Raw genomic sequence first — 16,196 nt, forward strand, 5'->3', positions numbered from 1 at the left:
CAAAGCAACATAACTATATTTCCTAATACATTCCTGCCAGTGTTGTCTAACAGTCTCATGATGGAAAGTAAATTTAATGCCGTGAACACTGGGTGCAAAGAAAAAAAAATAGGAAGACATGGATAAAAACGATAAAAGCTAAGATGAATCAAACATTGGATCATAAAATTAATTCTGCTGGCTTATCATAGAACATCTAGATGTCGTAGGAGCAGCAAGAAATTGGGTCTCTGGATACTGACCTTTGCGGCTTCACTATGAAAATTAACTCTAATAAAACCACCTTCAAGAATTTTTATTAGTCTAGTTGCCCTTAGCCACTGGATTTTTTTTTTTTTTTGAAATCCAGTATAACTGATGACAAGCTTTCTATTCATAATACTCTCTATGTCAAAAATTGCTTGAGCTCTAGAATATATAATGCCCTGTTGTAGAACGCTGCATGGTGTAAAGCAAAGCAAAAGTAAATTTATAAAAACTGTGTATAGTCTATCACTTGTTTACACGGCCATGACCTGGTGATTTTTAAATTGTGTAGTATGCTTTAATTAATAATACTATGGCATCATTATTGTCAGAAAAGCAATACGATATTTGTTATGTCAGTGTAAGTATCTCTGTGAGCAACGAAATAAGCTGAAACCCTTCATGATGCTGAGTGTCATTCTCCTTGTCACTTCAGATAGTTATCTTTACCATCTTGCAAATAAAGAGATTTGCTGTCACTGTTAACATTTTACAGATTATACAGCCTAAGTGTGAAATGTCATATCTAGATACAACGATCATGGTGCATTCTTTAATAATGATGTATTATTCACCTATGAGACCAACCCATATTTTTTAAAACTATATCTTAAGCATCATTCCTGTGCTAATAATCTTAACATGTTCATTTTATTTGCTTCTGAGTCATTTAGAGAATTCTAGTTCTCCATTTGAGCATCTGTAAAAGGATGTAAAAAGGGAAAACAGGCATGAGGAATTGCTAAGTTATTTAGGTTTGGCTAGGTTAATGGGAGAAGTAAATGTCACTGAAATGTTGATATTTGGTGAAGACTTCTAAGAAAGGAAAATCCAATTTAACAGCTTTGTAATTGGGTCAGAATATTTCTATGTTCTGTTGAGTTGGGTCAGACTATCGCTATGGTTAGTTGGTTTAATTTTGAGAAATATGATCATTGAATGTAAAATAATTTCCAGTACACAGGATTTTCATCATCTGTACATAAGTAGATAAATCATTTGTATATTTGTAAAAAAATTGTCAAGTGAATATCATATACATCAGTAGCAACAAGTCACATTTGTGTAACCCAACATGCTTTTAATTATTATTTGTTATATTAATTTAATCTTTTCAATTCAAAAGTACCTAAAACACTGGATAATGAGTAAGTATACATTTATATTTAAATGTATATATATGTATATGTATATGTATATACATATATATGTATATGTATATACATATACATACATTTAAATATAAATGTATACTTACTCATATATATGTATATGTATATACATATATATGTGTATATGTATATATGTATATATGTAGATATATCCTATCTCAGGATGATGCACTAGTTTTAGTTAAATAATTACATGGGGAAACTAGTCATTTGTAGGATTCAGAATTCACATCATCTGAACAGGAGATTAAGAGGAGTGTACTTTTAGAATCTCAAGAATCTTCTCTGTGAATTTATCATTTTTGGAGAAGAGGAAGCTGTGGTACTCTAATGAAAGTCTTTCTGATTCAGTACCATATGTGAACAAGGACTGTTTATCAGTGTTTGTCCGCATTCATGTGCAGAGGTCAGTAATTCTTTTTGACTCCCTTGCAAATGAGGACACTAATAGAAAGGCCAAGAACTCTTTGGGAATGTTCATATGTCCCTATGCCTATAGAGGTTTATAATCATTAGAGCTATGTGGATAATTTAGTAGCCACTAAATTTAGACTGATCATTTAAGTCTAAAACCTAAGTTTAAAAAAAAAGAAAAAAGATATTTTGACATTTTTAAACTCAAATATTCAGTGACTCAAACTATAATACTTTGGAATAGTGTCTATTTTCTGTAGTATGTGAATGCATGATTGTTGGAGTTATAGTATCTAAATTGTTTCTCTAAGAGGTAAAGATGGAAAAGTAACCAAAATGTGTAAAAAAACATGTGTCAAAGTAAATGAAAGAAAAGAGACAGCTTTCTTAGCAAATGTGACTTAGTGATTTGAAGTTAACAGGCCTATATTTTGAAAGTTAGTGTAAAATATAGTAATATTTGTATTGCTCAGAGCCCTGCATTACTAAGATACAGTGAATCTCTCTGTCCTCTCTCTCTCAATTTCTAAGTCAATTACTTTATTGAGGGAGATATGTACTCAAATGTTAGCTGGTTTTAAGAAAATGGATTTCCTGATACTTCTAAAATTTCATAAATAAAAAAAAAAATAGAATTGTGAGCAAATCCAGACTACACAGGGTATACTTTATTATGCTTTTCTTGGTCACTCAACTCTTCGTTCCTCAGGAACCACATAGCTAAGTAACACATTGACCTGTGTGATTCATGGTTCAGTGGTTTTTGTACCCAAGGGAGTTTAAGCTTCATGAAACCATGAATGTGTCTGCTTTACTTACTATTTGATCTCAGACAGTTAGCTCAGTTTCTATTAAAGGGTAGATACTTAATATACATTAGTGGCATAGATTAATACCAGAATAAAAATGTGCACTTACTAGGACTAAACAGTGTGGGTGAACTAAGAGAAAGAGGAAATTCACCCAGTGATTAGCCTGCGGACTGCGGTAGCCTTCTGTCTTCCTGCAACTCAGCTTGGCTCTTTCAAGTCACTCTTTCTTAAAACATTAATTTGCTTTCCAGGGTGATCATCTAATCACTGTGAAAACCTGTTTGTTGAGACTGCATTAAGACAGAATTGTAAGGTAAGTGAGGATTATATCCCTATAGTCATTCTAGACATTTTCTTTAGATCTATCAAAAAAAAAAAAGAGGCTACCATTTTTATTATTGTTATTATTATTATTATTATTATTATTTATGTGACTAATAGGTCCATGTCTTTTGCATCCAGAGGGATTTTGAACTTAATGAAAGCATGGACTGTGTCTGCTCTGCTTACCACTTTATTGCCACCACTGAGGTGAATTCCTACTAAAGGGTAGACTTTCCAGGGCTGTTCCTTGCCCTCAGGCTAAAGTGCACACCCTTCGGGATTCAGACCAGGCTGTTTATGACCCTATCCCTGCCCGCCCACTACTCCCCCATCTCACTAGAGGATCCTAAACCCACTCTTCTAACTCTTGCTGTTCACACACAATCACTGTCTCCCAGACCATCCCACAACCCCAGCTTTTTCTGACCTACATCTAAGCTAATTCTAATCTGTCACTTCCCCTAGATCAGACAGACATGTGAAATCTTTTCTTTTCCTTCTTTTTTTTGTAACATAGTGTCTTATTATTTTATTTTATTTTATTTTATTTTTTAGTTTATTCGTATTGGAGAATATGCAAACCATATATCACTCATCTCGCAGGAACAGTCTCTATTTCTGCCCCACATTATACTTGACACCAGTCTTAACCCTTCATGTTCCTGTCTCCCCCACCAATATCGCATCCCCAGTATCCACCAAAAGGGAAAAGAAATCTATAAACTATTAGGAAGAACTCTAGATTTTACTGACGATGTTAGAAAGGAGATTAAAGAGGTATTATCTATAGCTAGCTTCCAAGCATTTTATTCTAATATTTTTAAGTAGACCTCTCTTGTATGTTTGTCTTTTGAGCCATAGTACAGATCTCTTTTTCTCTGAAACTTTTTTCTTAGGTAAGCATTACATTTTGATCTGTGAATTATTACAGCTAAGAAAGCAAAGGAAGCTGGGGCACCTGGGTGGCTCAGTCGGTTGAGCATCCAACTTCAGATCAGGTCATGATCTCATGGTTTGTGAGTTTGAGCCCCACATTGGGGTCTGTGCTGAGGGCTTGGAGCCTGGAGCCTACTTTGGATTCTGTGTCTGCCTCTCTCTCTGCCCCGCTCCCCCCATTTGCGCTCTGCCTCTCTCTCTCTCTCTCAAAAATAAACAAACATTAGGGGTTCCTGGGTGGCTCAGTTGGTTGAGTGTCCGACTTCGGCTCAGGACATGATCTCACGGTCTGTGGGTTTGAGCCCTGCGTCAGGCTCTGTGCTGATAGTTCGGAGCCTGGAGCCTGCTTCAGATTCTGTTTCTCCCTCTCTCTGACCCTCCCTCGTTCATACTTTGTCTCTCTCTGTCTCAAAAATAAATAAACATTAAAAAAAATTAAAAAAAAAGAAAACAAAGGAAGCTTATCAATTTCCTTTCTATCCTTATCAGACAGTATAATATATTAAAGCAAATAAAAAATAATTCAGTGAAATCTTCCTTCCCCTTTTTTTCATATATCTAAAGAAAATGTTCAGAATGGTTATGAAGATATAATCTTCATTTACCTCACAATTCAGTCTTTAATGTCAAGAAGCAGGTTCTCAAAGTGTTTCTGAAACTCAAATTATATAAATACAGTGAAGGGGGTTTTTATATTTTAAAATAGAAATCTGGAGTTAAATAATGAGATAATTTATATAGTTTAATTATGAAAATACTAAAAAACACCCTCATTTAAATGAATAATCCATATCTTGTGTGTCTTTATGTTTCCCTTTGTCTGAATGTTGAAATCGATATGTATTTTCCAAAGACCAATATGAATGATTTCATGAGCGATTAAGTAATATAGGTTAATATGATTTTCTTTTCTGTACAGAGTTCATTTACTTTAGCATCGTCACATAATATACATAGAAAGAGGCATATTGGCTCCATTTAGTTTTTCTAAATAGTGAGACACCAATTAGTGTACAAATCGAAGACCCTGCTACATTAAAAACATTCTTAGAAAACCTTACAAAGTTGTAACAAATAAATGATTTATGCATCAGGGTTTCTGTTTCCAATCCGGGCCACATCAATAAAACCCAGACTGGCATATGCAAATGGCCATCAAAACATCCATACCTGGAGAGCCACCAGGCGTCTTTAACTTAATTTATCTAAAAATAAACAGTTGCTTTTTCCCAACTACCCTTCCTTCAGTCGTGCCCGTTTGAGTTCGGGGCAACATCATGAATCCAGCTGCTCAATCTAGAAGCTTTGAAATTATTCTTGACCCCTTTCTTCTTTGATACATCATATCCGCTGCATCAGCAAATTGCATTAGCTCAACCTTCAAAATGTATTTAAACTTGAACTACATCTTACTGGCTCTGGGAGTAGTACCACCTTGATCCCAACCACCAATATCAGTGGTATAGATTTTTGCAATATTCTTTTACCTCTCCAGCCAACTTCATAGCTTTTCTTAACACAACAGCTGGAGAGAATCTTTAAAAAACTTCATTTCAGTCACGTTACTCTTCTGCTCACAACCCCCAAGGCTATCTCTTTTTTCTCAGTGTAAAACCAAAGACCTGGTTAAAGCAAAGAAGCCCCGCAATAATCTGCCCCAACTCAAATTCCTCCCTGTTTATGACTTTGCACTCATGGCCTGTTACCCAATGCCTGTCTTTCTGAGTTCCAGTCGCACATGTTAGCCTCCCAACATCCAACTACACTTCAGCATCGGGATGAAGAGACTGGAGCGCTTTCCTTCAGATCTGCACAAGCCTTGCTCTCTGTCATCTCATTCAGTTCTTTAAAAACAAAAAAACAAAAAACAAAAAACTTCTAAGTTTATTTATTTCTTTTTGAGAGAAAGCGAGAGAGAGAGGCACAGAGAGAGAAGGAGAGAGAGAATCGCAGGCTCACAAACCGCGAGATCATAACCTGAGCTGAAATCAAGAGTTGGACACTTAACTGACTGAGCCACCCAGATGCCCCTATCACATTCAGGTCTTTACCCAATTAGCCTGTAACTGAGACTTTCCAGAACTATTCTAAACTGTAATCCTCCTTTCCAATGTCTTTTCCACGCTTACTTTTTTCTCTTGAGTGCTGATCATCATCTGACACATAATGCATTCTATTTATTTGTGTTTTATCTACATTACCACCACTGGAAATGTTTATTTCATAGGCACAGAGTTGTTTTGGTTTTTTTTTAGTGTTTATTTGATGCTTTATCCCCAGCACTAAGGACATATAAATGACACTTGATAAATACTTGTTGAGTGAATGCATTATGGAAGAAAGCTGTTTAAACTACAGAATAAATAATGCATTATTTCAATTATTCATGTTCTATCTACATGATATTGGGAGGTAGGTAAGAGTGGCACTACAGGGCCCATTCGACAGTTGGGGAAAATGAGTATAAAGATTGATACTAGTTAGGGGCGCCTGGGTGGCTCAGTCGGTTGAGCACCCAACTCTTGGTTTCGGCTCAGTCATAATCTCATGGTTTATGGGTTCGATCCCCATGCTTCAGATTCTCTGTCTCCCTGTCTTTCTGCCCCTCCCTTGCTCACACTGTCTCAAAAATAAACAAACATTTTTAAAGAAAGATTGATAGTATTTCCTAAATTATAATAACCTAAGCTTCTCAAATTCCTTAACCTTGTCAGATATAATAGATTCTCATCGCTGTTGTAACAAATGATAGCAGGCTTAGTGGCTTAAAACAATGCAAATTTATACTTCTGGTAGCTTGGAGTCTAGAATGGGTCTCATTGGGCTAAAATCAGATATCAGCAGGGCTGTTTTTTCTTTTGTTTTGTATTTTGAGGCTTCAGGAGAGAGCCTGTGCACTTGCATTTTCCATCACCTGCATGCCGTGTCTCATGGCCTTCACATCCGTTTCACTCCAACCTCTGCTTCCGTGGCCACATCTCTGTCTCAGACTTACTGCCTCTCTGTTACACTTATAAAGGCACTTGTGACTAGGGAGCCTGGATGGCTCAATCAGTGAAGCTTCTGACATCAGCTAAGGTCATGATCTTGCGGTTTGTGAGTTTGAGCCCCACTTCAGGCTCTCTGCGGTCAGCACGGATCTTGCTTTGGATCCTCTGTCTCTGTCTCTGTCTCTCTGCACCTCTCTTGTGCTCTCGCTGTCTCTCAAAAATAAGTAGACATTTAAAAAAATTTTAAAAAGACACTTGTGATTATACTGGGCCCACAGATAATCCAGTATCATCTTCCCAATTCAACATCCTTAATCATATTTCTAGCTTCAGGCATTAGGAAGTGGACTACTGTGGTGGGCTAGGATTCTGCCTACTACCTCAGAATGGCACCAAATTCTCTAAATCATAGCACAACTGTAATCTTAATGTAAATGACACTAGTGAAAATCACATGACTTTTCTTGGAGAGGTTTTAACTTCTATAACTTTCGTTCATAAATTTACTTCAAAAGTTACTAATCTGGCTCTTGCACTTCAAGGTAATTTTCTGTTATTAAATACCTTCCTTTGAAATGAGTAATATACTCTATTGCTTGTGTCTTTTCCTCTGGCTCTAATTATTCAAAGTAACTATTCAGTTTAGTCATTGATTGAAGCAGCAGTTTGAGTCAGAAGGTCTCTTTCACAGCATCTTTTCCCATACTCATTTAGATTTATTTATTCATTTTTGAGAAAGAGAGAGAGAGAGAGAGAGAGAGAGAGAGCGCGCACAAATGGGGGAGGGGCAGAGAGAGAGGAAGAGAGAGAATCAAGCAGGCTCTGTCCTGTCAGCATGGTGCCCAATGTGGGGCTCAAACTCATGAACCGTGAGATCACAACCTGAACTGAAGTTGGTCACTTAACCAACTGAGCCACTCAGGAGCCCCTAAGTAGGCTTTTTATGTAAGGCTTCTGAACACTTCAATGCAACTTATTTTCTTCAGTAACTAATATAAACAGTATATAATTTTTGTTTAAAGTAAAGAAGGCGTACTTTATTTGAGACAATATTAGTACCTGGAATTATCATTAAAATGTGGTCAGTAATCAATGAGTGCTTACTGTACATCAAAAAAACAATCATTTCTCTGGAGTGATCATGGTCAGGAGCCTTGGTAAGTCAAATATTTCATATTCCACATTTTACACTTTTTTTCCCCCAAAGTGGCCACCGATAAATAAAGTCATAGATATATTAACATGTGTTTGAGTTACATGAGATTTAAATGGAAAAGTAAGTAAATTAGCTCTACTTTTGAAACTTGTGAACAGCAGTCCTGTCACCTCATTAGTGAGTGACCAACTGAGACAACCAGGCCCCAGAGTGTGTGCTATTAACGATGTGTTACACAGATCCTCACAAATAAAGAAGATCTTTCAAAGTTACATTATACATTTTGAATAGGAATAGATCCAAATAAAAAATTACTTTTGTAGTTCAATAGCATATAAGGCAGAGTTCAAGAAGTTGAAATAGGGGAAAAATAGTCAAGGAGATTTTACTCCTCCAACTGACTAAATAAGAAATATTTTTGTAAGACAATTTATAAGCTAGTAATTAGAATTGCAATTACAAGCGATTTATGACAAAAAAAGACAAAATACAGAGTGATACTATCCTTCTATGAGGTTAGAATTATATAAAGGATTCTCTTTATATTCCACATTCATAGAACAAAGTTTATGAGTAAGATACACAGAAAAGCTGACATTTTAAAACGTTTTCTAGGGGCGCGTGGGTGGCTCGGTCAGTTAAGCGGCCAACTTCGGCTCAGGTCATGATCTCGTGGTCCATGAGTTTGAGCCCCGCGTCAGGCTCTGTGCTGACAGCTCGGAGCCTGGAGCCTGTTTCAGATTCTGTGTCTCCTTCTCTCTCTCTGACCCTCCCCCGTTCATGCTCTGTCTCTGTCTCAAAAATAAATAAACATTAACAAAAATTTAAAAAAATAAAACAAATAAAACATTTTCTATGTGCCTAGCACTGTTCTAAATCTTCTATAATAACGGCTTTATTTTTGTTAATGTTTATTTATTTTTGAGAGAGCGTGTGCGCACATGTGTGAGCCCAAGTGGGGGAGGGGCAGAGAGACCGAGACAGAGATCTCTGAATTCAGCTCCACACAGACAGCAGAGAGCCTGGTGCAGGGCTCACACTCAGAAACCATGAGACCTGAGCCAAAGTCGGATGCCCACCATCTGGGCCACCCAGGAGCCCCTCTGTGTTAAGTTCCTGAATTCACTTATATAATACTAAAGACTGAAAGCTGAAATTTTTGATCCAAAATTGTGATTAGCAAATAATTATAAAAGAAAGATACTGTTCAACATTTGCAATGAAAATCAATATAGTGTCCTCTCCACTTCAGTCCCAGCCCACACCTGCTTCATGATGTGAACCTCCAGGTAATTTAAGTTGCCCTTGATTCCCACATATTCCTTATTCAGACAGAGAGGAAACTAAACTGCAGTCTCCTGTGAAACATTTTGAGCTGATTTGCTGATTGTAGCAAATAAAAATAATCAGCATCAAGATTTGGTAAGTGCAGACATCTATGATTTGTTTCGGTTTAATCAAGCAGTAGCAGCATTTCTTGGGAGATAAAGTACATGATCTATTATAAGCTTAAGCCCTTAGAAATTCATTTTTGTGAAAAAAATTGGAAATAGAAGATTTATTTTTTATTATGAATGCTTTAATATTTTACTAAATATACGTTCAATGATAGCGGAAGATAATTTATTGCTGTTATGTTGAATGTAATTGTGTCAACACACTTTCTTGCCAGCATCCAAATTATTCACAACAACTTTGAATTTATGGGGCATTCATCAGAAAATCGGTTGTTTGAGGGAATGTTACAAAAAGGGCCATGATGAAGAAGTGTAAAGAGAAGTTTGCTTGGAGATGCTCAATTACAGACGCACCATCTCCTTTACTTCAATAAGTCTTAGCATAATATTTTGTTGAATCCGTGTTATTTTTTGCACACATATATCCTTACCTGTCAGCTCAGGTAGCATCTGACCTTTACTATCTGAATTTGGTTTGGAGATGTTTGAAGAAAGGAATGTCATTAGCCCTTGGTTACACGCTTTATTATCATAATATATCTTGGTGATATAATCTATGTAGCTTAAAAATGAGCTACTATTTACTTCTTCAATCCTGCTCTTAAAATGTCCAGAATAAACATTTAAAACTGTATCTGTGCCTTGAAAGAGGCTGCTGGTGTTTCTGGTGTTTCCACTGACATCAATTCTTCTTTGTTCGTAGCAAGATAATTTTTAGTCGGATACACAAATGCCCACCACAGACTATAAGTTCTAGCCTTCTTGCATTAGAGCAGAAGAGACGTGTGCAAGTTCTGGCAAGCGCCTATGGAAAGGGTGTACTTACCTTCTCTGTCCTCTATCTGTGGACTGCAGCACAGGTATTAGGCTCCGTTAACCTTCACCAAGTGGACCAGCGACCCATTCTACAGGTGGTCTGCTTCCCCACGTCATCAAACCTCCATGTCTGTCATCTTCCACTTAGCGTGACTGAGAATGTAAGAGTGCATGAAGGAAACAAATCTATATAGAGTTCAAGTCGCTGTGCTTTGTTGTCCTTTAGGCAACTAGCCTAGCTCATATTTCAACAAATAAGGAATTTAGTAGAAAGATGTAGGGAAATTCTAGACGAAAAAGGAAAGTGATGTGGTTATGTCCTACTAGACCAGGGAGCAAGGACACAACTCTTGCTGCTGGAGTTGGTAACCTCTGGTATATCATGGTGAGAATGTCACCAGGAATCCTTTAGAAGTTTGACCATATATCTGGGCGCCTGGGTGGCTCAGTCGGTTAAGCGTCCGACTTCGGCTCAGGTCATGATCTCACGGTCCGTGGGTTCGAGCCCCGCATCGGGCTCTGTGCTGACAGCTCAGAGCCTGGAGCCCGTTTCAGATTCTGTGTCTCCCTCTCTCTCTGACCCTCCCCTGTTCATGCTCTGTCTCTCTCTGTCTCAAAAATAATGAATAAACGTTAAAAAAAAAAAAAGAAGTTTGACCATATACCAACAGAACTTCTTCACTCAGCAAAAATGGTTGGAAACAAACAAAATATTTTGTTTTTTGTTACTTTTAGTCAAGTAGACTGGACTGATTTTCTACTAGAGCAGAGATTAGAAAATCTCTGCTTTTCATTATTTTGAAAAAAAAGTGCCTCTATTTTTTAACTTTCTTTATTTTGAGAGAGAGAGAGAGAGAGAGAGAGAGAGAGAGAGAGAGAATCCCAAGCAGGCTCCATGTTGTCAACATAGAGCCAGAAACGGGGCTTGAACTCACAAACCATGAGATCATGATCTGAGTGGAAATCAAGAGTCAGATGCTTAACCTACTGAGCCATCCAGCAGGTGCTCCCAATTGGCTCTCTTCTAAAGAGGAAGTGTAAGCAGGACACAACACTGTGTCCCTAGGGCATTCTCCATCTTCTCAGCCAGTTAAGCTGCAACTGCAATAAAGCCTTGGATTGTGAGTAACATGTTCTGTGGGTTTTCTGCAAGACAAGTAAACATTTCTAATAATTTTAACCTGATAAATGAATGATAAATGAACCTGATAAATGATAAATGAATGCAATGGGAGTAGTATGTAACACGGAATATCACATGATCACAACTGAGCCAATGGTTCTTTTCGCTCTCTCTCTCTCTCTCTCTCTGTGGGATTGTGAGTGATCTTTTCCATCCTCAGATGCTTGGTCTCAGGACTCAGTGTTTGGCAGAAATCATTGATTTGTCAGAACGTTGGAAGGTGCCCACAACAGACACTAGTGTATTTTTTTTTTTTGTCATTTCCAAGCACCTGTGGACAATCCTTTGCTTTTCCATACAAGAATAAGCTTAGGAATGCTTTGCTTCATTCTAGGTCAGGCTGCCTGCAGATAGAGACCCTTTCCTCTGCTGCCTTATTGCCAGTTACATAAAATACAGTCTATGACAAGATTTTATTAGTACTGTACTGTAGTCAGCATCCATGAGAGTGTATACAATGCCCTCCATGCCGAAAAAGAATAGATAGCAGTGATTCTGTTAGTGATAGTGAAACGGGTCCTACCCAATAACCCTCTTCTCTCGTCTCCCTCACACCAGCCACGAAGGTATCCAAAGGTGAATGCAGGTTAATTTGTTCATTTTTCTTTATAGTTTGCATTTTCTGTATTATTTTGTATTATATTACAGCATTATAATCATTTTTATATGAATATTTGTGGGTTGTGGAATGAATCATCTGAGTTTCCGTTATTTCTTATGGGGAAATTCACTTTGATATACCAGCGTTTTGGATTACAAGCATGTTTCTGGAACAGATTATGCTCGCAAACCAAGGTTTTTCTGTATTGGATTGAACATCTTTTATTTACTTTTTTTAGCAGCAATTCTAGCCTCTGGTTCCAGATGACCTTAATGCGAGATCAATGTGTGCAGCTGAATGATGCACTGAGAAAGGCTACCAGGGATGAGGGCAGGAGGGCAGGTTGGGACTGAAATCTAGCTTTGACCTCATTCAACATGCAGTGAAGTTGGCAGCGCTGAGAAGGAGTACCTATTACTCTTTACAAAGGCACAGTCCATGCGCTGTGTCAATGCCTGTGACCGTGCTGTGGCACCTAGGGAGATCCTCTTTCCATGCTATTCATCCAGAATAGTGTCTCATCTTGAACTCTCACTTTGAAACTGCTGTCATGTTGCGATGTTGACAGAGAAGGTTGGCAGAGTTCTGAGGCTAGTCAAAGTTTGTAAATGCAAAAAAAAACAAACAAAAGAAAACAAAGTTTCAGAGAGCAAAACACAAAACAAAACAAACTAGCTATTTAAAGTTATAGTCTTTGCTGTCTCACTTGCATATGAAATTTACCGGAAACAAGCAACCTGACACTGTTCGTTGCAGGAATTGTGTTGCAGAAACAAATGAACCAGAAACCATAATACCTGGACTGCAAAAGCCTGTGAAGCATATGCCACAGGAATCAGGTGACAACGTTGGGTATCTCTCAAGGATACCATTTCCCCTTCTCATCAGTATCACAGGTGTGGCCTCAGAGTAAAATGAGCAAAGAAGAATCCGCAAAACAGCAACTCAGAACTGCCTTCTAAACCCATTAAGGAGAGTTCCTTGAATCCCGGTGCAGAGACTTTTCACATTCGTTCCTGACAGGTATTGGCGATTGCTGGCAACAGAGGATACATGTCCCCTATGCTTTCATTTTCCAAATGGAGTTACTATGGTAGTTATCATTACTCCGTTCTGATTTATATTTTATGTGGAAGAGGACTTAGTTTAGTATTTGTGTTAAACAGCTTCTGGAGATGATTGCTTATCATGAAGATGTGTAATTTCACCATGGTATAGTAAATACATAGGTTCTATGCTGCCACTTTTAGATTAGAGATCAAGTTATTTTATTTGTGGGAAGAAGGATTTACACAACCACCCAGCTCAACACTATGTGTTCCCTTTCATTAGGTGTGACCTAGTGTCCTGTTTTGATTAATGAGACATAAGTAGAAAATACGTGGTCAAATTCTAGATAATTTTCTTCAAATGATATTATGAGCTATTTTCCGTTTTTTCTTTTCTTTTTTCCACTGTGGACAAAAATATGTAATGATGGAAGAGTAGACGATAAAAGGAAGTCTGTTTCCCTAACGATCAAGCTGCTAAGAGAACCTTGGAGTACATGCCCTGTATGTTAGGTGAGAGGTAAATACATATTTTCAAGTGACTATATTTTGGGGTCTTATAATCCATAAGATTAGATAAATCCGTATTAAGGTAGTTTGAAATTTGACTAAATTTGAAATCTTGCATAAAGGTGAAGCAGCCATTTTGAATAACAATTGTTTCCTGAAAATTAGTTTTGCACTCTGGTTCACTCACTGTAGCAGAAGATGATTTATACCTAGTGTGTGTCTGGCACACAGCATTCACTCAATAAGTGTTTGTTGAGTGAATCAATTTAAAATTTTCCCCTCATTTATTAGTCATCATTCAGTCTTTCCAAAGTCAAGGAAGTTTCTTAATCTCCATAGAGCTGCTAGAATTCTAATACTATTCTAGTGCCTTTATCAAAACACAGACATATGAGCCAAACTGGCTGCACAAAGCCAAAATGAAATTAGCTTTTGACAGAGCAATTCCAAAATAAATTACCCCAGACAGGCTCTTTTATGCTCTCTAAGTGCAAAGCTCTTCTGTTAAGCAAATGTGCTTCTGTGCTTGATAAATGAAATTGATGTGATCTGTCCTTTGTTTAAATTTACCTCTCAGTTTACTCAGCATCAGCTTTGGGGCTCAGTTTCCATAACATCTCAGTAACTACACTCATTTTGTAACTTTCTGCATACAGGGCCTCTCAGAAGCAGAAATGAAGGTATGCAGGAAGGAGCAAGCGGTCTAGCAAAGAGATCTAGCAAAGAGATAAGTTACGTGATGACTAGTTATCAAGGTAGGAACAGATTTCGGACAACAGGCACCCATTGTTTGACTCTTATCATTTTATACTATTTTAATATATTGTGCGATCACATAGGAACTCTGAATTATATTGCAAGCCATTCCAAATGACATAAGCTTGGTAGAAATAAAATAATTAATAAATACTATTCTAATTTTACCTTTCACATTGAACTGTAAAATGTATTGGCGAGAAAGAAGCTGACAGGATAAAAAAATTAAAGAACAAAAAGAGATTAAATGTGATAAATGTATAAATGCAGACATTCCACCATTTGTACCACCATTATGTTCTGGTTAGTCTTTGTTTGACTGTATCTTTTATGTACCATATACACAGATCTCTTTCCTTCTGCTAGTTTTTCTCTTAGTGCTTTACTGAAGATGATTTCTATTGAACTCTCTTTATATTCATTGATTTTTCTCTCTGCTACATCCTTTGTTTATTCCCTAGGAGTATTTATTTGTTCATTCCTCTGGTGACAGATAGAAGGTGTGGGAGGTCCCTTAGATATCCTACTGATACGGCTGTATTGGGGGGTAGTTGTAGCTGTTTTAGTCCATCGTTGTTAAGGTACTGAAAGTGTTATGATGTGTACAGGTTGTGGATCACTCCTTACAATGGGACTCTGCCTCCTACATAAGCCAGTAGTCTCACATCGCCTTTCAGGTCCAGAGCCACTACCGTCTCCATCCCTTAGGTATAGATCTCTCAATGCTTCGCAGGTATTTGTCAGTTCTTTCTGAAAGTTCTACCTTTTGGAGACTTTGAGCTTAGCTCACCAGATTTTAGGCACATTCAGGTTCATAACCCGGCAAATGTCTGGAGTGGAAGACCTGTTTTACATGTTGAAGGCTTCCTCTCTCTAGTCTGTGTTTCTTACGCATTGCACCACAGCAGGGCAGCGTTGGGGCCATGGGGCAGTTGTGCTTCCAGAAGCAGTAAATCTGAGTTCACGTTTTCATGGTGAGAAGCTTGCCACTTGCATCACACAGACCTCCTTCCTTGATGGGGTTAGAGGGTAGCTCCTCCATAGTTGCTGGGAGCTTCTTCCTGATGTAAAATTTTGAACAGGGAATTAATAGAATGAACTGTAGGTTCTCAGTTGCAACTGGTACTTCTCCTTCCCTTTGAGAACTATTCATTCTAAATTCACCTTAACCCAGCTATCACTTCAGGTCTCACTTCAGAAGTTTTTTATAACTTGCTCATTAGAATGGCCCAAGCCATTGTTAGAGAGGGATTTGAGTGCTTGGCAGATATATTCTTTTTAGGATAAGGATGCTTTTCATGTCCATTCATAGTTGCAGTGAATCAATGAAGAATTAAAAGGCACCAATGGTCACATGGTTTCCACACATATTCCTCCTTGTTCCATTGCATAAAAACAACCCAATCAATATCTGTTGATTAGGATCAGTTATCCCTGACAGCATAGCATTTCCTAGCCAAGCTGGCTATGCCCTGGCCACAAAAGGTCCAAAGTATCCTGGAAACAACTATATTTTGTAGTTCATTGAGAACTTTCCATGTTCCCTGATAAGAATGTGTCTCCCTTTGGAGAGAATGGGTCAATCCTGCATGACCCAAAACTTCAGGGACAGGAGGCACAAAATTATGATATGTGGGATAACTGGGTGACTCCTGATCTCACTCCTTGGATCCCAGGCACATATGTTCTCCTGATGCAACATCCCTGATTTAATACATATACTGTATCCTGAAAAAAACATTTCCTTTCTGGAATTTTATTTCATATAGTTCCC

The sequence above is a fragment of the Panthera pardus genome, unplaced genomic scaffold, assembly GCF_024362965.1.
Source record: "Panthera pardus isolate Hobbes unplaced genomic scaffold, ASM2436296v1 HiC_scaffold_16, whole genome shotgun sequence".
NCBI classification, from domain to species: Eukaryota; Metazoa; Chordata; class Mammalia; order Carnivora; family Felidae; genus Panthera; species Panthera pardus.